The sequence below is a fragment of the Glycine soja genome, chromosome 7, assembly GCF_004193775.1.
Source record: "Glycine soja cultivar W05 chromosome 7, ASM419377v2, whole genome shotgun sequence".
In the NCBI taxonomy this organism is placed as follows: Eukaryota; Viridiplantae; Streptophyta; class Magnoliopsida; order Fabales; family Fabaceae; genus Glycine; species Glycine soja.
In genome coordinates, this window is record NC_041008.1 from 5,098,336 (window position 1) to 5,111,988 (window position 13,653).

A 13,653-nucleotide genomic window follows, 5' to 3' on the forward strand; every position below is an offset into this window, starting at 1 on the left:
GTTCGTACCAAACACTTATTTCTAACGGGTCCCTATATAAATTTGTTGATAAATTATTGGTCGATCTTCCCACCCTTTTACCCCTTGTCTTTTTCTCTAATAGGTCTATGGTAAAAAGTAGATTTAATTGGTTATCACTTCAATACAAATTAAACCTTATTCGCCAAGGATAAAACCTTTGATGTTAATCCAAAAAGGTTGATAGGGAATTTGACAAAGGCAATTTGAATTTCTTTGTATACTCACATGCATGAGTTTGGCTGCATGCATTACTTTCCTTTTCATTCTTTTATTTACTCTTGCTAAGGTATAGACGAATGAATCTAATTAAAACCTAAAAAACCCGAAATGCAAATTTGGACTATATGGATGAAGTCACTGCTCAACAACCTGAATTAACATTTCTCATAACTTTTCATTAGAGTTCCGTGCTAGATTGTACTAAATTTCCTGTTAGGCTTTATATCAACGAATAAAAGAATTAAATTTCCATATATATATATATATATACACACATTTTTTATAGAAGTAATATGTATATATATACTTAGAGGAACTAAATCAATTATTATTGTTTCAATTAACGCTCATCACTTATAGTTTGATCATTAGAATGTCTTTGGTCGATACAATAAGGACATTACACAAACTTTGTTTTCTTCGTAAATTTCCTATTTTCAGGACATCCTTTCAGTCCAGTTTGGCCCTGCCCCAGATGAAATCATTCTACTAAAATCAGATTTTGCAATAATAATAATAATGATAATAATAACAATGATAATAATATTTATAAGTGAAATATGTTTCCCTTTTTTCCTGTTATGTTTGGTAACACTTAGAGAAGAAATTTTTTTACAATAAATAATAAAAAAGAAAAAATAATAATAAGCATTGATGTAATATTATATATATCATCATCATTCCAATTAATATACTACAAGTACATTAAAGATGAAAGCATCACACAAGAAATTGCTCTTAAAAAAGATATGAAATATGGCGCACGCACAGTGGTCTAGTACGAATAATTTGTGTGATACAAATTTTTTAGTCATTAAATTCATCAAAGTGTATAATGTTATCATTATTTTGTCGTAAACAAAAGAAACTTGAATTGTCCAATGGGATTACGTCAGATATCCTTTACATGAGAGAAATTGCTCTCTGTTTTCTCCTCTGCATAGATAGCAATGGATTATGCTATGCTTTTGTTGGAACACTTGGCAGTTCATAGTTGGATACATCTTTTGCCATATACTATTATAAAATCATGTAACTTATACAACGCTAAATTCTTTATTGGGTCTTATCAGGAGCATTATTTGAGTGGAAACATAGTTTCATTATGTGTAACAATTTGGTTAACTATGAATTTCTATTGGGGCATGTCCACCTAACATAGACAGAGAGGTTAGCAAAAGGTTGGGCCAAATTATTAACCCAAAAACTAAAGTTTGAAATAATAGCAAAGCAATTAATTTTCATAGTTGAGCGTTGAAAGTTGGAGTTGTGGGAAGGGTAGTTGATCGTGGACCATTATGGATATGGTCCTAATTTATTTGCAGGTGACAATGATTCTCTTCTCAGATACAAAACGTGTGGTCTACAGGGAGAGTATGAGTATGTTTGAAATGCTATGTTAGCTACTTTTTTTTTTTTTTATTGATTGAAAAGTTTATTTAATTTTATTAAAAGTATTTGGTAAATGATTTTTTAGTAGTCTATAGTACTTTTTAATATGTTTAAATAACGTTTTTAAAAATATTAATTTCTAACTTTTACATTTTATTCTTCTTTTGTTCTTAAAATACTTGTTATTTTTGTTTACTCCTTTCTACATAAGATAGCATTTAATTATATTTTTTTCTTCTTTCATTCATTCTTAAGGTATGGTTTTATTTTTTGACTCTTTTATTACATCAGATATTAATAATGATAGATAACCGGTTTATTTTATTTTACTTTATTATTATTTGAATATTTTTATATTATATTGTTAATTTTAACCATTATTATATTTCCAATAATTTTATTATTATTTCATCATTATACTTCAAGATATTATTATTGTTAGATGACATGCATATTTTATTTTTCTATTATATTTGGAATATTTTCTATGCTGCACGGTTTCTTTTAACCATCACACTATTCATAATATTTTCAACATGGCACTTCAAGATATTTTAACTGTTATACTAACTAATATAAAATAAAATTAAAATTGATGTAAAATATAATATAAATATGTCTATTTTTTGTTGTATTTATTAATTATTTCAGTATATAATTTTACCAAATACTTATAACTCAATAAATAACTTAATAACTTTTAAATACTAACTACAAACTTCTAACTTTCAATGAGCTTTTTAGTTACTTTTATTAAACATAGTCATATCTAAATCACAAATTTCACCAAGCTTTTATCTTCAATACAAAATAATTAGTTAAAATTAATTTTAAGAGTCTTACTAATCAGTCTGGTAAGGATGTTAATTAAGGAATTATTAAATTTTTTTATCAAAAATGTTGCATTGAAAATCATAAAAGAGTTTATAAAACGCAATTTCTAGTAAAAGGATAAATAAAGAAATAAAGTTTTTATCAACTTATATTTATTATAAATAATCTATTCCAAATAATGCTTATTATTATATATATTTTGTTAAAATTAATCATGTTAATTGTTAACTTTTACATGAGATTATCATTAAAAAATAAAATATATCAAATATTATAATTTATTGAAATAATTTATTAAATATTTCCTTATAAACTATATATTTTATATATAAAAAAAAAGTTGTCCTATCAAGTGAGGCACCAAAATGTTATTTTTGTGTTGGGGTAAAATGAGAAATTTGTTAATGATTTTTTTTTTCTTTTCTCACCTTTTTTAAAGCAAAACACAACATGCAAAATAAAGTAATGCCAGCAGACATCCCAACTCTGCTTCCGCCATCAACTGTCACATGCTGAAAAATATCATTTATATATATATATATATATATGCAAAAGTAAGAGAACAAGCATGGGGGACATGAATCAAAACCCATGATAAACAAGAGTTATGTAAACTCGTAGTTAGGAAGACATACTCTATTCCTATAAAAGTAATATCTAGCAAAAGTTGGGATTGTATCCCACCTAAGAAAGTTTTGTACAAGTAAGCCATGTGTGGGTAAGCTACATGCACAAGAGTTTCCTACTAAAAAAATATGGGAAATAGTAAATTGCATGTTACTAATCAGAACTAAACTGTTGTTCTACCTATTTTTAAGTGAATTTCCAAGGGATAATAAAGGGAGATTTGAAGGCTGAAACTCAATTGCATGAATAGCTGCCGAAATTTCAGTCTAAAGGGCAGTAGCTATATATGCCAAGCAAAACAACCCAACACAACTCCCGAAGAATCCGTTAAATTTCACCACAAGTCGTAGATCCAAGAGATTCACAAGTTGCACCATCTGTGTTAATTTTAACCCAATGGTAGAGAGGTGGATACCACATAACTAGTTTGATTTTAGGAGTTGTACTAGGTTTCCCCGTGACTTGGATAGATTGGAGAATTTGGAAATCTGTCATGGATGAAGTCATATATGGCCAGTAGATAGATTGCCAACAAGGTTTGTGATCTGATGAAAAGATATAATTCTGAAATCTCATTTGATTTCTGCAGTACCAATCACCCCAAAAGTGTTTAAGATCACACCAAGTCCTGTCACTTTTACCTGCAGGCTCCACTGGTTATACCAAATATTAATAACCGAATGAAAAGAAAAATGATCCAAAGAATGAAGGATTTTGCTTTCCAACCAATTGCAAATTCGAGTAGCAAAAGGACATTGTGAAAACAGGTGATTGGAGGATTCATAATTGCAGCAAAGACTGCAGCACATTGAGATAGTAGAACAATCCTTTGACCAAAGTTTCTTACTTTTTACTTACCTGATCACTCTAATTCAAATATTTCATATCTTTTACATTCTCTTTTATTTCAACAAAACAACTTTCTTTTCCACTCTCTTTTATTACTTTTAATTTCTTTTCACTCACATCTACCAATTACAGTATAAAATATCTATTATGTCATTACTAAAAAAAACCCTTTTACATCGGTTCTAACGGTCTTTCTACATCGGTTATGACGCATAGTGGTAACTGGGGGTCGTTGAATCACAACATCAATTTTATGACCGTCTTTGAAGGACGGCTTTTCTACATCGGTTGTCTAGCTACAACCGATGTAGAATGGATAGGTTTCTACAACGATTCTAAGGCTAGCGGTTCTAAGGCTAAAAATAATATTGAATTGGTAGGTTTTTAACATGTTAAGTTAATCTTAAACTTTCATCTATAGCATAAGGAGGGGAGGAGAATTCCTAGCCGTCCTTTTAGGAGCTCATGTTAGGTTTTGGGCCCACCATTTATACCTATCTTTAGTGAATACCTTAAAATATTGCCTCAAATGCTATAATTGACTTTATCACTTCAACATGGTGGAACTAGAAAAAAAAAATGCTTTCTTAGGAGGTGGGAAATAAGATTGGAACATTGAACATGACTCAAATATCTTACAGCACACTCAGACAAAGACAACATGGTCCTCTACCTCTAGCTTTGGAACCCTAAGAACAAGCTACTAACCACACATTATTGGATCTAGCCAAGCTGCAAAATATTTCCACTTGGTGCCATAAAAAGAATCTATGGTGCCCTTGCACTTTAGTTTTACTGTAGAGGTTGGTCTATGTGCTCAGAAGAATAAGGCAGCTCCACGTGACTCTTGATCCATTGGACTGATTCTTTGAAGCAAAAGTTGTTGCTTTGCATACGGTGCACTTGGATAGCATCTCGAAATAGGAAGGGGAAAATAGAAAGAGAAAGAAAATCTATATCATATGATGCACTATATATATATATATATATATATATATATATATATATATATATATATTTTTTTTTTTTTTATTTCCCTTGAAATTCCGTAGCTCGTGTATAGGATGATAATGGGTAATTTATATAAGGTATTGGAGTATCTTTATCTAAATGTATCTTTAAGAATATTTTTTTTTTCATTTTTTAGCAAATAAGAAAATTATGAATAAATTTATTTTAATACTAAAACAACCAAGTTTTTAATGAATTGAATGAGTATCCACAAATATAAGTAAAGTACAAAAACAAAAATATAGACATTTGAAATGTTTTCTTCGCAAACTCTCAAGAAATATTTTTTTATTAAAATTTATTTTATATTTGACCTCTATATCCTATTGCTTAGGAATAATGCTAGAGTAATAAAAAAAAGAGTAATGCTAGAGATTACAGTTAGGTAAATAGATCAATCCGACTGTTTAAATTTCGTTTGCATTTCTCCGCATTTTTAATGAGTTGGGCTAGATTGGTCCGCAAAATAAATGATTTTTATTTTCTTTGATTTGGATCCCCACATAGCTCGTGGTTAAATAACCGGCCTATGAATTAAAAGGGAAAATAAAATAAAATTATACAGGATCGGTGCATGATTATTAAAGTCAATAGTTATTAAAAAATATATATTTTTTCTTATATTTTGATCCAACATGATGAAGGTTTCTATATTTTCAGTTTTTAGTATTGATGAATTTGGTCTTCAAATTTTTTTAAAAATTGTGAATTTAGTCACTCGTAACCTTAAAAAAAAATTAATGAAAACTTAGAATAAAAGAACTAAATTCATGTGTTTTTAAGTTTGATCAACATTAAAGTATAAGAACTTTGTTCATATTTCAGGAATAGAAACTAAGATTATTTTATCCTAACTATTATAACGAGAATATTCAATTTTAGTGTGTATTTTTTATTAAACATTTTTACCCTTTACTTAACAATATTTTGTTAGAGATCTCATTTATCCTCTCCCTATTCCTTTTTAATTATTGAATTTTTTAGACTAGTTTGTTTCTAGTTAGGGTGGTGATGTTTAGTCACCCATAAATTATAAATACCTCATCATCATCTCTCATTCCTCTTGTATTATTTTTTTATCACATTACATTACTGAAAATGTTTCATATGAACACCCATTATGATATAAGACACTAGAGAAAATGAGAAAAAATATAGATATTATAAGACTTATGATCTGATAGAAAGAGAAAGATAAAGAAGAAGGAAGGGCGTAAATAAAACATTTAAAATAAGTGAGTATTTGTGTATCACTGCATCACTAATCAAATCAATAACTTGTTTATTATCTCTTTCTATTCATCTTAACGTGTAGACACCGTTTTTAATCATCATTTTTCTTTTATTTATCTATTGTTTCAAAGTTTAATAATATTAAATAGTTTTGTTAATTATATTCTTATTTTTCACTTAATCTTGAACTAATTTATACAAATGCATTTATTATGAAATAAAAAAAGAAAATGATAAAATATGAAGCCCCTTAACTATTTTATTATTAGGATCAAGAAAAATTATTGTACTTTTTAACTTTACCTAAAAACTTTAAAAGATAAAAAAAAACAAAAGAAATGAGATCAAGAAAATTTAAGTCTCCATTTTCACATGTCAATATATCATGAACGACTCAAAGATTTGAGAGACCTAAAACAACTTTAAGAATGAGACATTTTATTTACTCATAAAATAGTTTATTAAAATTATTATTGTTTTATTTAGTTATTAACTATTTAATTTTTTTTTCTAAACAAAACTATAATATTGGTGAAGAGTTGTTGCTCATTAATTTTTATCTACGGTACCAATAAAAAGATTAACAGTTACTTATAATATTTTAATTAAAATTTATTTTTAAATATAATTTTACAATAATTTTTTTTGAGATATATTATTATTAAACAAAATTTAAAACCTTTTTCTTAGCCTAAAATTGTTGTTTGAGCTGCTTGGCCTTAAACCGACCTTACAATTTATAGTAGTAATAGTGTATGCATTTTCTCTCTCTTTACATTTTGTTTTCTTAATGAAAAATGATAATAAAAATAAAATAATACATAAAATTGACGCAATTATATAAAATTTGAATGTATTTATATGAAAAAAATAATAATTTATTTAACAGAAAAAAATATGTTTAATTTTTCTCATGTGCAAATTTTTTTCTTCGATTGCTTTTTACTTTTTATACCGTGCAATATGCTGATCTAGCTTCCAATAAATTTTTAAGAATTTATCATGCACAAGAAGTCGTGCTAATTGTTCTTACCGATTGCTTTGTTCATCTGGAGAGTTTCAAGTCAATCAAATGGAATGGAGAATCTACAAAGACTTCAAGTCAGCCTCGAAATTAGGAAAGCATGCAGAGATAGAAAAGAGAACCCACCTATATCCCTTTGTGTATGGTTTATAAAGGTTATAGGAGATAGTAGTAAGTACCCTCACTCTCCATTAATTATCTTGGTAACTTCCCAAATAGAAAAGTGTAGTAACTATTCACACGCCATGGAGGGGAGGGAACAGTAACAGTATATAAGTTAATGATTAATTAATAATATATATCAATTAGTCCACAATAATAATATTTTTTCAGAAAAAAATTATTTGTTATTAACTAATTGATGTACATGGTTAATTAATAATTAATTCATCATTAATATATAGTTGTTGTAAATACAATCAAATATATGAGTAAATTGACATAAAATTATTTTAACTTATTACATATTTAAAAAAACTAGCTTACAAGTTAAAATTCATCTATAAGAGCTATAAATACCATCAAAATGTAAGGGCCATTAAATACTCAATAAAAGAGCTTTACCACTGGTGATCTTACTCAAAGCCAACAATATTACTTCTGATAGAAAATATACCCTGATGACCAACACCAAAAAAATAAATAAGCTGTAAATTTCAGACGTACGAATAACTGAGTTTTTAATTATTTTAATGCAGCAGGTGATAAGATCGACTTCGATTCTAAACTTGGAATAGGATCTAAACCAGTAGAAACTATCACCTTTGACATCCAACATGGTTTTTAAAATTGAGAGAAACAGTTGGGTACGATATTAAAGTGAGTACCAATTCCTTTTTTTTTTATAGCAAATTTGTCGTGTTGTATCCACTTGTTCCAATAGGCACGGGGTTGGACAAAACTTGTCCCCCAAGTGACTGATCAAAAAGGTCATTTCATTTTAGCAAAGTGGATGGAAGAATAAAACAAATAATTTCCAAGCTTTTGGTCGGTGGATTCTATGAATTCAATTAATAAATGATATTTACTTGGATTAACTTGAGTGAAATTATTCTAATTTTATTAATATATTTTAGTTTGAGTTTTAAATATATAATTATATTAGATGCTTATAAACGATTTTTGACTGCAGGTAATAATTTTATTCAACTCGAATATTTTGGTTGTTGTTTCTTTAAAAGATATTAGTAGAATGAATGAATTTAAAAATTTATGAGGGAAATTAGAATTCATCTTGTGATCATACGTGGCTTTACAAAATTCTACATGCAAGGTCATGATTGTTTCTCGTCCTCTACTCAATCGAAACGTAACATTTTATGGAAGGGTCTTGTATGTGCCTTTTGGAATAAAATAACACAAGAGTCTATAAAATATCAATGAAGTTATTTTCTTACTTTTTCTTTTCATCTGATAATTAAAAGGGACTACTATTTAGACATGAACATCATTTAATATGCAGACTAAGAATATAACCAAAGCGGGTTATGAAATGAATAATTAGAGAAGAAAAAGTTTCACAACGTTCTAACTTCAACAGTCACCAAAATGTTCTTTTTTCCTTTTATTATCCGAATGGGTCCTCTTCCTTAACAATATTGAATTGGATATATCTTCGTAGCACAAAGTTAGATTGGAAGGTATATAGGATTTGAGTCTAATGCCTCAGTCTAAGATTTTTTGTGGAAAAAAGATAAAGTTTTTAGATAAACATGGTGGGAAAGAGGATACGGATAAAGGAGATTTCTAGAGAAATATTGTTGAAAACTACCAATAATTTGTTTAATGTTGACAGAAATTTTTATCATAAACTAATAAAATATTTGTTTTAATTTGAATGGTACACAAAATAACTAAATAAAACTTCTTTTTCAGAAGCATTGTGATGAATCAAGAAAAGAAAAACCTTTTGCTATGTTGTCATTTTTATTAGAAATTTGACATATAATTGTGGGGCCGTTTTATGAATTTTTTGTTGTTGTTAAAAATATTAAAAAATTAAATTTATTTTGGTACAAATGTTTTGACTCGAAGTAAAAGTGTATGCAAACTTGTTGCCCCAGAAATTTTCCTTACAACATTTTTTTAACTTGTATACTTTTTTAAAAATTGTTTGGTTTTTCAACTTAATTATTTAGTTATGTACTCATGATATTTTCTTGTTAATATGAAGATATCGATTAATGAATTGATCTTGGTTTTCATAATATAATCCACGAAACAATGGTGTTTGTTTCTTATGATGCGACTGAAATTTTAGGGTTCTAATAAAATAAGAATGGCCATTAAAATTTTACCATTACTAAAAGAATTTATATACTAATAAAAGAAAGTTGTTAAGCTTGTCTTTATTGGTATTTTTTGATGAAAAATAATTTACTAGTGTATATATATATATATATATATATATATATATATATATATATATATATATATATATATATATATATATATATATTGTATTTTATTTATTGATACAGACGTATATTATTATAGGTATTGTTATCATAATTTTATAATATCCATAATAATAAATTAATTTCCGTTAAACGAAAGTAATATTTGTTCTAATTTTATTAAACTTATCTTATTAATAAAAATAGAAACACTTGTAGTTAAGTTTCTACAAACTTCTCTCTTTTAGACTTTTGAATGTTGATCATTAACAAATAGACTATTTAAAATTGTGCCGACAAAATAATTGTAACAGTTAACATGTTTTTTTAATAATGATTTTTCTACAATGTAGCCAAAAACTACCAAAATAAAATGTAGCCAAAACCAACTTATTTATCGGTTTTCAGATTAAACCATATGGTGTGTTTGAAATAACAAGTTCTAAATCAAAAATAAAATCTTTTAATTATTTTGACAAATGTTATGTTAATTTCTTAACTGAAAATGAAAATTTTAGCTTTCATATATCTTTTTCCTTCTAAAACCTTCTATCAGATTCCTTGAAAAGGATTTTCAAAATAGATTGATGGGTGCAGCTTTGTATTTTTCTTAAGGGACACATCTCACCCACGCATGTTTTTGGAAAGAAAGATGCTGCTGGATATACCTTCAAGAAACATGCGTGAAAATTAAATAGTGGCCTTGTACCAAAAAAGAAAAAGAAAAAGAAATATATCAGTACCTTCCATGGATGGTGACAAAACCATTGTGAAAAATTACAAATAATATGAATCTCATTAAAATAGGGCACTTCTTTTTGTTTTTCTGCCTTTTCTTAAAAAGTAAAATACGAATTAATAATTTATAGATAATGCATTTATTGCTCGTCCAAGTGGATATACAGTGGACACCCCAATTCCAATAATTAGTTATATGTCATAATCTGATTTGATGTGTAGGATGTCTTTGAATTATTTTAATTTCTAAAGTTAATGAAAATATAGAATACTAACAGACTATTATTAATTATTTTTAATTGTGATCAAGTAGAGAAAGTTAGTTTTTATGCATTTTAATTTATTTTACCTTTTAACTTGGTCAAGTAAATAATTTCAAAAGATATTTTTGATGACATCAAATACTCAATATTGATAAGTATTAATTTTTTTACTTATGTATTTATGCATTTTATTTTTTCTAAAAAAAGTCAACAACTATTTATGAAAAATTATCTTAAAATAAGTGACCGACTCAATTGAATGATAAATCATTTTTTTAAAAGTGTTCAAAATTAAAGCACAATACTACTTTCAATTCTAATAAAAAGTATCAGCTCTATAAAAATAAATATATTTTCACTAAAAAATAAAAAACAATAAATAAAACAACTTTATATCAATATTATGATATAAAAAATTGATAAAATTGTTATTATTGTAACTAAAATGATAGTTATGGGCGTTTGAAATGTATAAAGAGCAACTTGATTCTCCTTTAGTTTATTTTAAAGAAAGCTTTAATTAAATAGTTTTCTGTATCCTGTATTTATAATTCTAACCCCTATTCGTTTTTAATTGTTTTGTTCTCTTGTTAAGTTAACCTAAGTGTTTTTTAATTTTAACGTCAACTCTATTTGTTAACCTACTATATAAAGAGGCATGCATGTTAATAATTTTGTGTATACAGTCTCAGTAAAAAAATAAAATTGTATACAGTCATTTGACTTATTTCATTTTTTTTTCAACTCTCCACCAAACCTTTTTCTTCATTGTCTTTCTCATCTGTCCTCTATTACTCCACTTACAATATGAATCCTTTTCAGTGATATTATTATTACATGACATCTTATAGTTTTAAAATAAATTTTATACATATCTAATTGAAAGTGGAGGTTTAAAAAAAGTAATAACGAGATATGAGAATCTCAAGTTTTTTTTTTCCTTTCAACTTGAGAGGATCTCTTCTCCACTTATATGCAAGTTTTCAACTTTTGATTCTCACTTTACTTTTTTATCTTTTGTTCTCTTCTTTCTCTCTCACTACTAAGAGAAGAACCACGAACTCAATCTTTGCAATCCAAGTATTTCTATCAATAATAATAAGACAAACAGGCTGAGAATCAATTTCAAAGACATTTAGATCATTTTACATTAAAATAGGATGGAAATGATTGACTAAATGCTTACAAGAAAGAATGTAAAAAAAAAAAACAAAGCATTTTTAGGATAATAATAGGAAAATGTAATGACTAATGAACCTTGATTATAGAGTAAACTCCACTAATAGCAACAACTATAACAATATCAACGCGCTTAACAACAAACGGATTAGCGCATTCTTGAACTAAGGATTTCAATAAGAAAACATTTAGACATTGCTACCAAGCATGTCAATCTCAACTCATAAAATCCAATGGAAGATGGGTGTGATAGGAGATGAGAAAGGAGAAATGGTTGAGATATGGCCATATGGAAAGGAAAAAAAAAGGATAATAACTTGTTTAGACTTTGGAACAACGTTATTAATATACAAGAGCAATTTTTTACGTTAAAATAAAATAAAAAAACGTGAAAGCTATTGAAAGTAGCTTTAAGCTAAGTCTGATGTGTGTCTAACACGACTTGGATACAGTGACTTTGGATGTGATAATTTTGATGATTTTCTCTCATTTTGGTTCATTAGATTAATCTAATGATACAGATTTTCTCACTTATTTTAAAAATATTTTAATTTAATTATCATTTACTTTTTATATTTTAAAATTATAAAAATATTACTGGGCGTGTAGATTAATGGGTACAGAATTAGTTTACTAACTAGTAGTCTCAAGTATTGTTTAGATTGTCATATAAAAAATTGACAAAATTGAACTGTTAGAATTTTTATACTGCGATTTTTTTTTTTTATAGAATTGAGAACTATTACCAGTTAAAATAAAATGATTCTGTATCTGTTAATCTATACGTTTAGTAATATTTTCTATGATTTTAAAGTATAAAAAATAAATAAACTAAATTATAAATTAAATTTCAAATATCTTTTAAAACAAGTGAAAAAATATGGAGCATTAGAATAATCTAATGATCTAAAATGAAGAAAAGTAGCTCAATCTGCTCGTGTTTAATGGTGTAGTACTAAATAGAGTGAAGTGAGATGACCTAACTCGTGATAGTGATGACGTAATTTATTATTAATTAAGCTTTTATTAACTATTTATTGATTATATGAATAATAAATATTGACTCTAAAATAGCAAGGAATAAAATGAATAAAAATAAAACATGCGACTAAAATCATAAAATTGCAAAATATAAAAATTAAGAAGTAATTAAAAAAAACGATAAAGCTACTAAAAAAAATCTTTAAGCTTGACGTGCGTCTAATGGTGCACTACAAAAATTTAAACACATACTAAATTGGGGTAAGGTGAATCAAATACATGATAATGATGATGCAATTTATCATTAATTGTGTTTTAATTTACTATTTTAAATTGACGACATGAATTATAAATATTGACTCTTAAATAATAGGGAACATAAATGATTAAAAATAAAGCATAGTGAATAAAATCCAAAGAGTGGAAAATATAAAGATAAAATAGCTACTGAAGTCTAAAAAAATATATAGTAATTTAACTTTAATACGTTATTAATATAAAACATTTCATATTATCAGTTATTTTTATATTAACATTATAGTCACGAGATTAAGTGATACTATATGTTAACATAAAATTAACATTACAATATATTATTAAACACATTTAAATAATATATTTGCATTAATAATATGTATAAATAAAATTAATTTAATTCTAAGCAAGAACTTAAATATTTCAAGGTTTTATTAATGCCAATCTACGGACATATATATACAATCAATAACAAACTAAAAATGATGTCTATTTTTTTATTAAATGAATTTAATTAGTTTTTTAAAAAATAAAAAGCTCCATTTTTCAGTTGATGATCGATTTTTTATTAATAAAAGTCCATGTTGAAAATTAATCCGATTGACATTGGTTTGAAGTTTGAAGTTTGAAC